Source organism: Ceratotherium simum, chromosome 25, assembly GCF_057802395.1.
Source record: "Ceratotherium simum simum isolate JZ-2026a chromosome 25, ASM5780239v1, whole genome shotgun sequence".
Taxonomy (NCBI): domain Eukaryota; kingdom Metazoa; phylum Chordata; class Mammalia; order Perissodactyla; family Rhinocerotidae; genus Ceratotherium; species Ceratotherium simum.
Genome location: NC_141924.1, coordinates 31697709 through 31709840, shown reverse-complemented (window position 1 = coordinate 31709840; position 12132 = coordinate 31697709). Strand labels below are relative to the sequence as shown.

Sequence of the window (12132 nt, the reverse complement as noted above, 5' to 3'; positions counted from 1 at the left end):
TAAGATTTTATTTATTTATTTGTCCCCCCAAAGCCCCAGTAGATAGTTGTATGTCATAGATGCACATCCTTCTAGTTGCTGTATGTGGGACGCGGCCTCAGCATGGCCGGAGAAGCGGTGCGTGGGTGCGCGCCCGGGATCTGAACCCAGGCCGCCAGCAGCAGAGCGCACACTTAACCGCTAAGCCATGGGGCTGGCCCTGTCAATTATACCTTAATAAGGCTGTAGTAAATGTTTTAAAGTAGGAGAGAAAAGAAGACGACACAAATAAGCTACACAGGAGTTCTGGACTCACATGCAGGCTTTCTGACCACGGCATTCACTGTGGGGTGATCAGACTGGCACATTTTCTTTGGACAACCCCTCACACAAACACAGAGCCAACGTCAGAATCTTTAGGTCCCTTCCCTTGAGCTGGTCAGAGTTCTCCGAGAAGACACTTCAACTCTGGCCAGCATCCTGAAAGCTAAGCGAGGGAAGAAGGCTGGGGATCTTAACATAAATATGTAAACTCACACTCACTCTCATTAGTATACTTTTAGCAGGGAGCCGAGAAATGCCAGTTATATGCCACTTCTTTAACTGGAAATCTTAGATAAATACATTTACTGAAAAGCTAAATTATCTTCATGAATGAGACACAGCATATCACAGATGAAACATCAAATGATGATAAACTAGCTAAAAGACAAAATTAGCAGGCAAACCTAAAAGAACAAAGAATTAAATGATTGAAAATTTGGGACCAGGTGGGGGGGAAAAGAAGACTTACTATGGCCATACAATGTTTTTTTTTTTTTGTGAGGAAGACCAGCCCTGAGCTAACGTCTGCCAATCCTCCTCTTTTTTTTGCTGAGGAAGACTGGCCCTGGGCTAACATCCGTGCCCATCTTCCTCCACTTTATATGGGACGCCGCCACAGCATGGCTTGACAAGCGGTGCGTCCGTGCGTGCCGGGGATCCGAACCTGAGAACCGTGGGCCGCTGCAGCGGAGCATGTGCACTTAACCGCTTGTGCCACCGGGCCGGCCCCCCATACAATTTTTTTTTTAAAGTCAAAACTTCCAAGAAGGAAATTAATAAAATTCTCTGTCTTTATATTTTGTACTTTTTTGGGAAGTAACAAGGAAATCAAGTGATTTACCCCAGATCACTTGGCTTTTTAGTGGTGAAGATTAAACTCAAATCTAAATCTGGAGAGAACTTAAGATAACATTACAGAGTAAAAACCAAAATCATAAGTTTTAGGTTCAGTCACACAGAGGAATACCATAAAGATACACAGGCCCTGAGAAAGGTGGGCATTCCTTGCAAAAGCAAGAGGTCCAGAGGTAAAAAAGAATCAGGTAAGCTCCAGTATTCAACTACATATATAAAAATAGCAGCGTTTAAGCTCAAGGCCAGGCGAATTTAAACATCACCCAAAATCTGCTGTGCATGCAGAGGACTGACTGACTGACTGATGCTTGTTTTTCTGATACCTGATGTTCAGAAGGTTTGAGGAGCTCCTTTTCCTAGACTTTGCCATCATCTCTTTCCCACTGCACTGACTGACCTTCCTTGTTTTCAGCCCTCTATCTGCACTGGTGCCCTTTAACTCAGTAATTCTCCATGGTAATTAGGAGTCAGGAGTGTCCAAAGTAAAGTACCTGAAGCTGGTGAGTCACTTTTTAAACAAAAAAAGAACAGTTAAATCATCGCTCACTTGATTTGGGGCATAAGTAGAGAAGGACAGAATTATAGCAAGGGAACTGAAAATCTCACATAACTCTAGCTATTAGCAAGGCCGCTTGGAATATACACCAACATCATCCTCGTGTGTTCCAGTAGGAAAAGATCAAATCCAGTAGGAAAAGATCAAATCCAGCAGGAAAAGATCACTCTCTAATCCATTTCACTTCTGCTGGTTCCATTGATTTCCACGTTCACAGATTTTTAATTTTTTTTCCACTACCAAAACCACTCTACACTCCTCTTTTGATCAACAATTTTATTATGATTATTGTTGCAATGTGAAAGCAGCAGCAAGTCTTAGAATTCCTTCTACAATACCTTACGAACAATTAGGTCTATAAAATTTAAAAGGGTTGAGAGAACACTCAACAGCAGTGCACCTGTACGGTTGCAGCTGTGCTAATCACTAGAAAATGAATAATCTCTAGAGAGCAACATTTTTCCAAGCATTTTTTAATATAACAGCTTACACACTAAATCTATATAAATCATTAATTGCTTAACATTTGAAATTATGCCTTCGTGTATTACAAGATCATTCAACAGAAATGATAAAGTACAGGCTTTCCTTTCTTGACCTGAGGCAGGCAGTTAGAAGAAAAACCACATTACTGGGCATTAAGTAAACTTGAACAGAGACAGTGTACCTACACTTCTTCCTGATGCCTATAGGGATCCTGAACTAGGTCATGAGCTAACAGTTCATTCTCAGTTCATGGAAAAGAACTCTTTCAGAAAAATTAGAACCGGAAGCAAACAGACATTTAAAAGCTTAGCTCCAATAGTATTCCTATCAATAAATAGCAACTACAAGAGTATCATATTTTAAATTTCAAACCATAATATATGCTTCAAATTATGGCATTTTACATCATGCAATGTGCTAATGGATTACAGATCCAACACGCACATCTTAAGAACATCAATCTTGATGAAAGAAAAAGATGTCACAAGCCAAAGGAAATGTGAAACAGGTCATTTTAAGATATAAATTTTAGCTACTATAATGACTAATTACAATCAGAAGAAAATCTAAAATGGACAAATTAATTACTACACTGAAATTAAGAAACAGAATAGACTTCCTGTACAGAAGCTAAATTGTACTGCCTTAGCAACATTTCATGAAATGTAGCTGTGCTCCAGAAGTAAAACAGGTTGTCCTGTGAAGTCATCTGAGCCAATTTCAAAGGTAAAAAGGCTTTAAAAATTCTCCAAGAAAAATTCCTCAACCTTATCTGCTTTACCTTAACAACACAAGCTACACAACGTCTAAGTCCGAAATGAATATGCTAAAAAATACTGATTGAACATTTGCTGGATAAAATTCCATATATCTCAAGAACCCATGGTCTTATCTCAACTCCTCTATATTATCTCCAAATGAAATTACTAAGACAAAAGGATATATAATAGTGCATGACTCAGACTACAAATGTAGAAAAATTCAGACAAGAAAATTAATGAGTAACGACTAGAAAAGGTAGACTGAGTTTTGAAGGAAGGAAACATTTAGACAGACAAGAAGATTGAAGGTCCTATCAGGTGAGAGGAAAAACACACATGCAGTCACAGCAAAGGGAATGGGAGGGTATATGTAGGAGCCTGCCCGACGACATGACTGTTACAGAGTGGGCGGTCAGCAGTACTACAGTACCACAGCACTGCTCTCAACTCCAGGAATCATGATTCATACCGTGTTCTATGTGAACAGCACCCCCTGGAGGTGTGCAAAGTGATGATCCTGGTTAGGTAACAGAGAAAAGTAACAGGTGAGATGCTCCACTAAAAGGGCTCTGTAAAACAGGTGAGCAAAACACTGAACACATTTAGATAGATTCAGTCCACATTAGCACATCAAAGCATAGGTGATGTCCCAAATGGGAAAACTGCATAAACCAGTTTATCTTGGATTTCGGTTTTGCCCCTCTCCCCCATGAAACCCCTATTAATATTTCTTAGAACCAGTGTTCTAAAAACACACTTTAGAAAATACTGAGCTGCTTTATAAAAGGTCTTCAGAGTCAAGTTGCATCTTGATAGAGAAAAATAAGGAACCACTGAAAGTTTTAGCGAAGAAATGACAGCAGGAAAGCCATTTAAAAACAAGAAAGTTCTGGCACAAATATGAAAGAGATTAAAGCAGCAGATCTGAGAATTCTGAGAATAAAAGATTGTTTAAAATTCTTCTGGGAGTGAACTAACTCACTACGTTAATACAATGAACAATAAATCCACATTGTTAACAATCAAGTTATTTAAAAAGTATCTTTTAAACAGTCAAATCCTTTTTAAGATCTACTTTTCAGAAAATGTAACTTTTACTCCTAAATTCACAAGGTCTTTACAGTAGTCATACCAGTTCACAGTCAAGCAGTGTAATCTCAGATTTCACAGTGTAAGCAAGCACTGGTCCATTCAAAATGATCCTTAGTCGTTCCCACAGAGGCCCAGGTGACAGTAATATTAATACAAAGCAGGTATCCCAGATTTTAAGAAACCATATTGTTGGAAGTTACTGTACTCAGAAATACCAAATAATATTCTTACCAAAGAGCTAACTGAAACACTGCACATTGTTTAGAATAGTTGACACTGTCCTAGGAAAAATTTAATAAAAAATAGCTCTAAAAGAATATGGTGAAAAGTTTACCTGTAGTTTATCTGCCGGAAATCTTTATTAGTTTAGATTTTCACAATAACTAGTAAATTATAACCCATGATTCCTAAATATATCCTAAAGCGTAGCCAACAAGCCTAAGTTTTGAAACAAATAAAAAAATGTTCTGCACAGTCTTGAGATGGACCTGCTTTGAAATCAATTTCAAAAAAAAAAAAAAAATGCATTTTAAATACAGATGCAGGCTATTTACTGTATTTTATAAATGAAGCAAAAACAATTGCATTTTAAAATTGGTCTTAAATAGACAGTAATCCATGTGGTATACAGTATTAGATAAAACAGTTCAAAAAGATTAGCTTATACATCAAATGGATGTAAGATTGGATGTAATGGATGTTAAAATGGATGTTACATCAAATGGATGTAATTCTGATAGATTGTTGAACTATACAAACTATTATTTAACATTTAAGTGAAATAGCAGTAACTTCTGTTTTAATGCACAGAATGGTAAATTATCAATGTCTTATATCATTAATATTCTTGAAAGATCATTAGGCACCAACCTGCTGCTTTTGAAGGAATAGCTGCTTGTTAACTGAAACTAGTAAGGACCACTAATTATCCACCAATATACGTCCTTTTAGTTTGAGGAAACATCCAAAGTCTTTCCTTCTAACAAAAAATAAGAGCTAGACTAAAGCATAAATATATAGTACTGTACTGACACAGCATGAATTATTTTTACAAAAATAAGCCTCCATGTTCAAGTCACATGGAAATGGCAGACACTGAGACACGAAAACAAAAAGAGAAGAACATTCCGCCCAGGAGTTTACAAAGCTTATTAAGTAACTTAATAAATAACCACAGGTGCATCTTCTGAAAGAAGATAGTGCATACAGATAACAGAAATATTTTCAATTCATCAGTTTTGCAATTGTCACAAAAACCACCAAGTCCACAAATTAAACTTGGCTAAAACAGTCAAAACTATTTGAAAGCATTAAATCCATTATGCTTCAAGTCAAATAAATCAATGATGTCCTTCTTATGTATAAAAGGCATCTCTACTACATAATGTAATTTTAACCTAGGTATAAATTCAACATCAGTGTTTCCCAAAATGCAGACTAACGGACTCCACCCCAAATCTGCTGAATCAGACCTCCAGGGGCAATGCCAGAGGATCTGCACGTTCACTCACCCCTCCAGGTGAGCCCATGCACACTAATGCTGGAGAACCACCACCTTCCCAGTGAGACTTACAATAAGGTTTCGGATTTCAGGAACTAAAATCTCCTCATTTGGGACCTTTTTCAACTAAATTTTATTACACAAATTAATATTTTTAAAAGATTTAGGTAATAAATATGTTCTGGCAGAAAAAGAAGTGCACAATAAAATTATAGCAGAAATTAAAAGAAGAAACTTTTAGTATAGGCCATTTTATTTTTAACTCAAGATTTTAGACACTCCTAATCAGGTCTTTGAAATCAAAATTTCTAACTTAAAAATAATCCAACCCACAACATTAAAAATACAGTATTTCAAATACGTTCAGATTCATTTACTCAACCGTTAAGTAAATCAGGGTATGAGCTGTTTACATTATACCAAATATAAGCAATGATTAAACTTATAAAGCTAAACCCAAATAAATCTGTTTATATTCAACTATTAAATTTACTCTGGTCAGAAACTGATTTTTCATTAACTTACGTAACTTTCACAAACTTACATACACATATATAATGGAAAGGGCAATGGGGCAAACACTAGAAGCCACCTAGAGTCCAGTTCTGGCTAATATAGCTACTACCTATGTGATCTGAGGACCTAGAAAAATCATTTTACTTACCTAAAAAAAAAAGGTACAACTATGTACTTTACTCATCTCACAGGATTATTTATTGTGAGAATCAAAAGAGATAGTATGTAAACACATTCTGAGATACCATAAAGCATGTTATAAATCAAAGGCATTATTACTGAGAGCAAATTAGAGACACTATCTTTGGGTGTCTGCTATAAAACAGATTTACAGAAACAATGAAGAACCTAACAATAGACCTTTCAGATTCAATGAGATAATTGGACACTCTTGTAATATATTCTGTAAATTACAAATATAAAACCTAAGAATCCAATTCAGTTACCTGTCCTATGTCCTCATTTATAACACATCTATTTCTTGTGTAAACATATAAATGAAATTAGATAGGCCATGAGTTAATAATTGCCAAAACTGGTCATTAAGTATGTTACTCTACTTTCATGTTCGACAAGTTCCATAATAAAAAATTTTAACAAGATAACAATGTATATATGTGTATATAAAATATTTGTAAAAGCTTAAAAATAAATCTTTTAAAAATTATCTTTTTGAAAATTATTCCCATAACTACTGTATCATTTTCCTTCAATGTTACCTCAAATTCTATACTAGATTCCAAAATAAGCTATTCCCAGTACGCTTCTATATATAATGACACCCACTAGAAAATAACTATTCCCTTCCAACTAGGCAAGTAAAGGCTCTTACCAGAGCTGCAAAAATTTACTTCTCAAGTTTCTCCTTCCTGATCTTTACTCCTTTGTTTTTTAGCTCACTCATTACAAACTCCCAGAAGTAAAAAGTGAAGCGACCAGTTTCAACTGCATGTGTAAAAACGTAAGGGAAAAAAAGGTAAATACTCTTTTTTGTTAGCATTGCAAAAGACCACCCATAGTTGTAATTGGCCACTCCTCTTAAAACTTTTGACCTATACAACTCAGTTCACAAAGTAAGAGACTGTTTCATCCAAAATAAAGTTGACATGTTTGTCAGACAACGGAAATTAGTAAATTTAACCTCCAAATCAAGGATTCTATTAAACTATGCATAACAATGTGTAATTACTCAGCATACATCAACCTAATTGCTCAAATAAGTCCTTTGACCAGGGGCCATATTCCACAGATTGAAAAAGCATAAGCCACCTTTCATCTCAAGTAGATTTTCTGTTTAACTTAACAAAACTTACCTATAGCTCAATAGCTTATGCTTTACAGTAGTCTATGAAGAAACTTTGAGCGGTAAATTAAAACAAATGCAGAAAGGAGGGCAATAATATCTTGTGGTTTGCAATTAAAACTGTATTTAGTAATATCCACACATTAATTTGTTCATTACCTGAGAGCTAAATCTTCGTTTTTTCATGTTACACTTGCAGTCACAGTAATCAACAAGTATCCTGTGCCTGAAGAGAGAGAGTACCTTAAATTTTTGATTTGGGAGGGAGGGGAACAGGAGTGAGCAAGTGGACAGGGAAGGAAATCTCACCAATTCAGCTGTCACTACAGAATTTGTTTGCTAAGCATTAAAAACCCCATTCATTTTTATATGAGATGCATTTGAGAGGAGCCACATATAGAAACCACTTTTTCCAACACGGTTTTACTAACTTTGAATGCAAGGACTCCTGCTACAAGTCCTCATTTGTATTACTGAAAAACAAGTAATTTTAAAACTCTCAGTAAAACCATAAAAGGAAGATGAAAAACAACCAAAAAGGAATTACTATACATTATTCAAGCAAGATTAATAATTTTACAGATTTTGCATGTTTACTTTAGAATCTGTTAATAGTACAGAAGCAAAAAAAAAAAATTGTAAAACCACTAGCATGCTGGTAGGTACCCTTATTTGGTGGCAACCAAATATCTATCTATCTACAATGCAGCTATTACTTCTCTTATTTCTTTTCCTAAGTAGATGAGACCATCTTTATCCCTGTTATTTTATCCCAGGCACAAATCAAGTTTCTCACCTCATCTCAGAATCCTACATTAAATCCCAAGCTTCCATAAAAAAATATGATTTGCCATACAATTTTAGAAATCCCCCCTAAGAGTGAGGATTTACAGAATATAGAAAAATGAAGACAATTTCACCTTATACATCTAAGTGGGGATGCCAGTAATGACAACCGCAATAAAAATCAAGGTGTACTCTGAATTTTCATCATTTTAATAAAAGAAAATCACGAAATTTTAAATTAAAGGTGGCGCTCTGTCCTCAGCTCACCCGACTGTGACTCACTTTTGCAGACTATATGGTAGGAAGTAACAGTTACTTTTCAAAGATCTTTGCAGTTACACCCAAGCCAAAATCAGGACAGAGATCCACCCTTAATTACAGCAATTTAACTGTCTCATCCAAAGCAAGGTAGAAACTAAAACGTCCCCCTGAAATCATGGCTAAATAAGCCCATTTCATATACTAGTTTTCAAAGGCTCCCTTTAAGGAAAATGTTTCTATGTACTTCATATTTGAACTCACCAGGAAGAAAAAGAAAAAAAGAGGGTCAGAGGGACCCAAATGAAACGCACAAGTGCAAAAAGCAGATTCTCCTCCAATCCTTCTAATTCCCCCAATCCGCCTGTGCCACACACAAGGACAGCGAGTCTGGGGAAGGCTGGCAGCAGGACACGCGGTGAAGGCCCTCCATTCACTCACGTGGGCCACCATCCAAAGGGTTACACACACACTGCCCGAGGAGAGCTCATACAAAGCAGATCCTTACCAGCACTTATTAGAAAATACACCCACGCTGCACAAGAGCTTTATTTTAAAATAAGACTATCTTCAGGTGGGGGAGGTTAACACAACAAAGGCTTCCATGTTGAAAGGCTGACAGTCCAGATATATGCATATACCTACACGCGTATGAAAAAAATCCATAGAAATAATTTATCATGAACAGCAATCGATACCAACAGGAGCCATTAGATTATTAATAAACCCAAAAAAGTAGCGTGCATAGCAGCCAAAGGGAACTGTCTGCTGCGCTCTAACCCCAGGGAAAGGTAAAAATACGCCTACGGAGGTGGGTCGAGCCCTCCGCAGATTGAGAGACCCCTTCAGGCCACCCTTAGCACCCCCTGCCCTCCCCTCGGCGCCAAGTACCGCTGCACCGCACAGGATGCGAGCACGACCAGCTCTGCGAGTTCCGCAGAAAACTAGTGAATGAAATGCGCACAGAGACCAACCTGGCTAGTGACCGCGGCGCAGAACCAGGGGTCGCTAACTAGCTTAGCCACGGGATTCTCCTGCACGATGGAATACCTGGAGCACACCCCCACCCCGGCAAGTGGAATGCGGTTCTTTCTTACTGACCCTTTCCAAAAGGGGGTGGAGGACGCAAGGTTTCTGTCTGTCTGTCTGTCTTTTAAACAAAGTCCAAAAACGCGAATCGGACGCAACTGTGAACATCCTGGGGGACCAGACGGGCGACGCGGGGAGAAAAGCGAGGCGGCTCTCCAACTCCCGGGTAATCACCGTCCGGTGTGACACGCATCAATCACCCAGCCCCGGCCGGGGGCCGACACGGGGCCCCCGCTCTCCGCCCGCGGAACGCCAGTAGGGCCGAAGCCGGGGATTAGAGGCGCGACCCTCCCGAGGAGCGGGGAAGGAGTGCCGGGCACCGCTGCCCTCAAGGTCACCACGCGCCGGGGCGGGGGCGGCCGGCGGCGGGATGGGCTACGGCGCGGCCGAGGCGGCTCGGAGAAGAGCTGCGGGTGTAGACCCGAAGCCCCACCGAGCCGCGTCCCTCGGGCCCTGGGCGGGGACTCCCGGCCGGACCCGGCGCAGAGGCGCATGCCGAGGAACCCGCTCACCTTTACGATCTCCCGGGGCGGGCGCGGCAGGAGACAACCCGCGAGGGGCCCCCGAACGCCCCCGCTAACTTCTCCCGAATCCGCCGCAGTCGCCGGGGCACCCAGCTGTCAGGACCCCCGCGCTGCGCCCCGACCCCCGCGTTCCGCCCGGCCTCCCCCGCAGGTGACCTGCCCCGCCGCGGCCGGGCGGCGGCTGCCACTCACCTCGCCCGGCAGCAGAAACCATTTTCCGAGGGGGGAAAGGAAGGGGAGCTGCAGGAGGGTCGGGGCGGCGGGGCGGTGAGGGACCGCGGGCAGCGCAGAGCGCGGGGGCTCGGTCCTCGGCGCGTCCGCAGCCGGCGCGCGGGGCTCCGGGCGCCACGCGGAGGAGCGGCTGCACCTCGAGGAGGAGGCAGCCGCGGAGCCGAGAAGCTCGGCGTCCACCAGCCGGGGCTCCCCACTCACGCTGCACTGCGAGGAGGCGGCGGCGGCGGCGGAGGCGGCGCCGGCCCGGCCCCCGCCCAGAACCCGGCAGCCGCCGAGTGGCCGCCCGCGTCCCCGCAGGACCCGCCTCCCGGCTCCGCAGAGCCGCACACAGGGCGCGCCGCGCTCCGCACGGGCAGCTCAGCCGACCTCGCCAGCCGTCCGCAACGGCAGCGGCGGGCGGGGTGCAGCCCCCTCCGTGAGCGCCACAGCCCGGGCCGCTCGGGGCAGGGCCCGCGGCCACCGGAGAGCCGAGCACGAGGGGGCTGCGCACAGCTTCGGGCAGGGGCCCCGTTAGCACCGGGTGGCCCGCGAGACAGCCGGGGTAGGCAGAGGGAGGAGGCCGCTCACCCGTTCCGGTCTGGCGCTCCCTTCTCTCCACACCCACACGCCTCCCGCTCCACGCTGGCGGCGCAGCTGCTCCCGCTGCCGCTGCCACTGCCGCCGCCGCCGAAGCTCGCGCCGCCGCCGCTGCCGCCTTGGCTGGGCGCGGTCACGTGACACGGCCCGCGGGGAGGCTGGGGGCGGGCAGGCGCGCGCGCGCGCGGGGAAGTGCGGCTCGGACCGGGACTGGGAGCCGAGCGGCGCGGAGAGGGCGTTTAAGGGGAGGCCCCGGCGGGCGCGCCCGGCGATTGGAACTTGGCGGCGCGGTGAGGAAAGGGTGGCCGGAGTGAGGGGCGGGGGACTCGCGCCTCCGCACGCCACTCCCTCCCCTCCTTCCCCGAGCGCCTCGGCTCGCCGCTGCCCCGCCCCCTCCCGCTCGCTCCTTTCCTGCTGCCGCTGCCTGCGATTGGCTGAGAGGCTCTGACGTCCTTGTTTCCATGACGTATCGGGGCCGGGGGGCGGTGGGGGACGTGGGGGTGGCTCGGGCGCGCGGGGCGGTGACTCCGTCAGTCACAGCTGCTGTTTCGGAGAGGGGCCGCACGGCTCGCGCGACTGTGGAGGGAGGAGGACGATGACTGCCGCAGGCGGACGCGGGCGCCCTTCACCTGGGGCCCCGCCCGAGCCACCCCCAGGCCTGAGCCCCTCCAGAGCCCAGGAGCTGGGTTGGCGGGTGGGCCAGGGCGAGCGCTCCTGACGAGGACAGGTTACGGCTGACCCCTGGTCAGCGGACACTGGAGCGGCTCCACTCCACAGCGGGCTCGATGCCTGTCCCGAGCCGTGGCGCACGCGGCGGACGACAGAAGTGCCTCCCCGCTCGCTCCCTTCTTGGGGAGGAGAGCCCACTCCCCCTCTGGGCGCGGGGCGCCTCACGTTTGTTCCTGCCAGTCGGGCCCGCAGACACCGGGGATCCCCTCTGCGGCGCCCAAGGGTGAACGCAGGCGTTCAGCCGATACAAACAGGCCCCTCCGGATCCGCGCTTAAAATCCCTGTTTTCGTTTGGGGTTCGCTTTTTCTACCTATGCCAAGCTGTTGGCTCTTTTAGTTCACTTGTAGCACCTCTACCTAGCACCCTTCCTTCGCGTGGGAAAAAGAAAATGAAAAAACAGAGTAACATGCAGGATTTAGATGCTAAAAGGTAATCTGCTTTGCCCCAACCTTCAAGAGATTTTGAAAGTTAATAAAAAAGAAACCACCCGTAGTGACAGCTACTTTAAAAATAAAAGTTTTTCCTTCCTACACACACACATACACCCATATGTAAAGATTTG

At 44.4% G+C, this 12132-nt stretch overlaps 1 protein-coding gene across 5 annotated transcripts in view; it reads right to left on the bottom strand.

Moving 5' to 3' along the window:
- The window catches only part of ATP2B1 (ATPase plasma membrane Ca2+ transporting 1), a 121217-nt gene extending 110080 nt beyond the window's left edge, over nucleotides 1–11137 (bottom strand). Inside the window, exons 1-3 of one of the 5 annotated variants that reach the window (XM_087449116.1) lie at nucleotides 10832–11137; nucleotides 7533–7599; nucleotides 6903–7015 (exon numbers count right to left, since the gene is read on the bottom strand). The gene's annotated coding sequence lies outside the window, so the exon portion shown is untranslated. Of the gene's footprint in view, nucleotides 1–6902; nucleotides 7016–7532; nucleotides 7600–10222; nucleotides 10423–10831 lie in introns of those variants that run through there. The other 4 variants (XM_087449115.1, XM_087449117.1, XM_087449114.1 and 1 more) reach the window with 4 other exon arrangements.
- Between the last annotated feature and the right edge of the window lie 995 nt (nucleotides 11138–12132).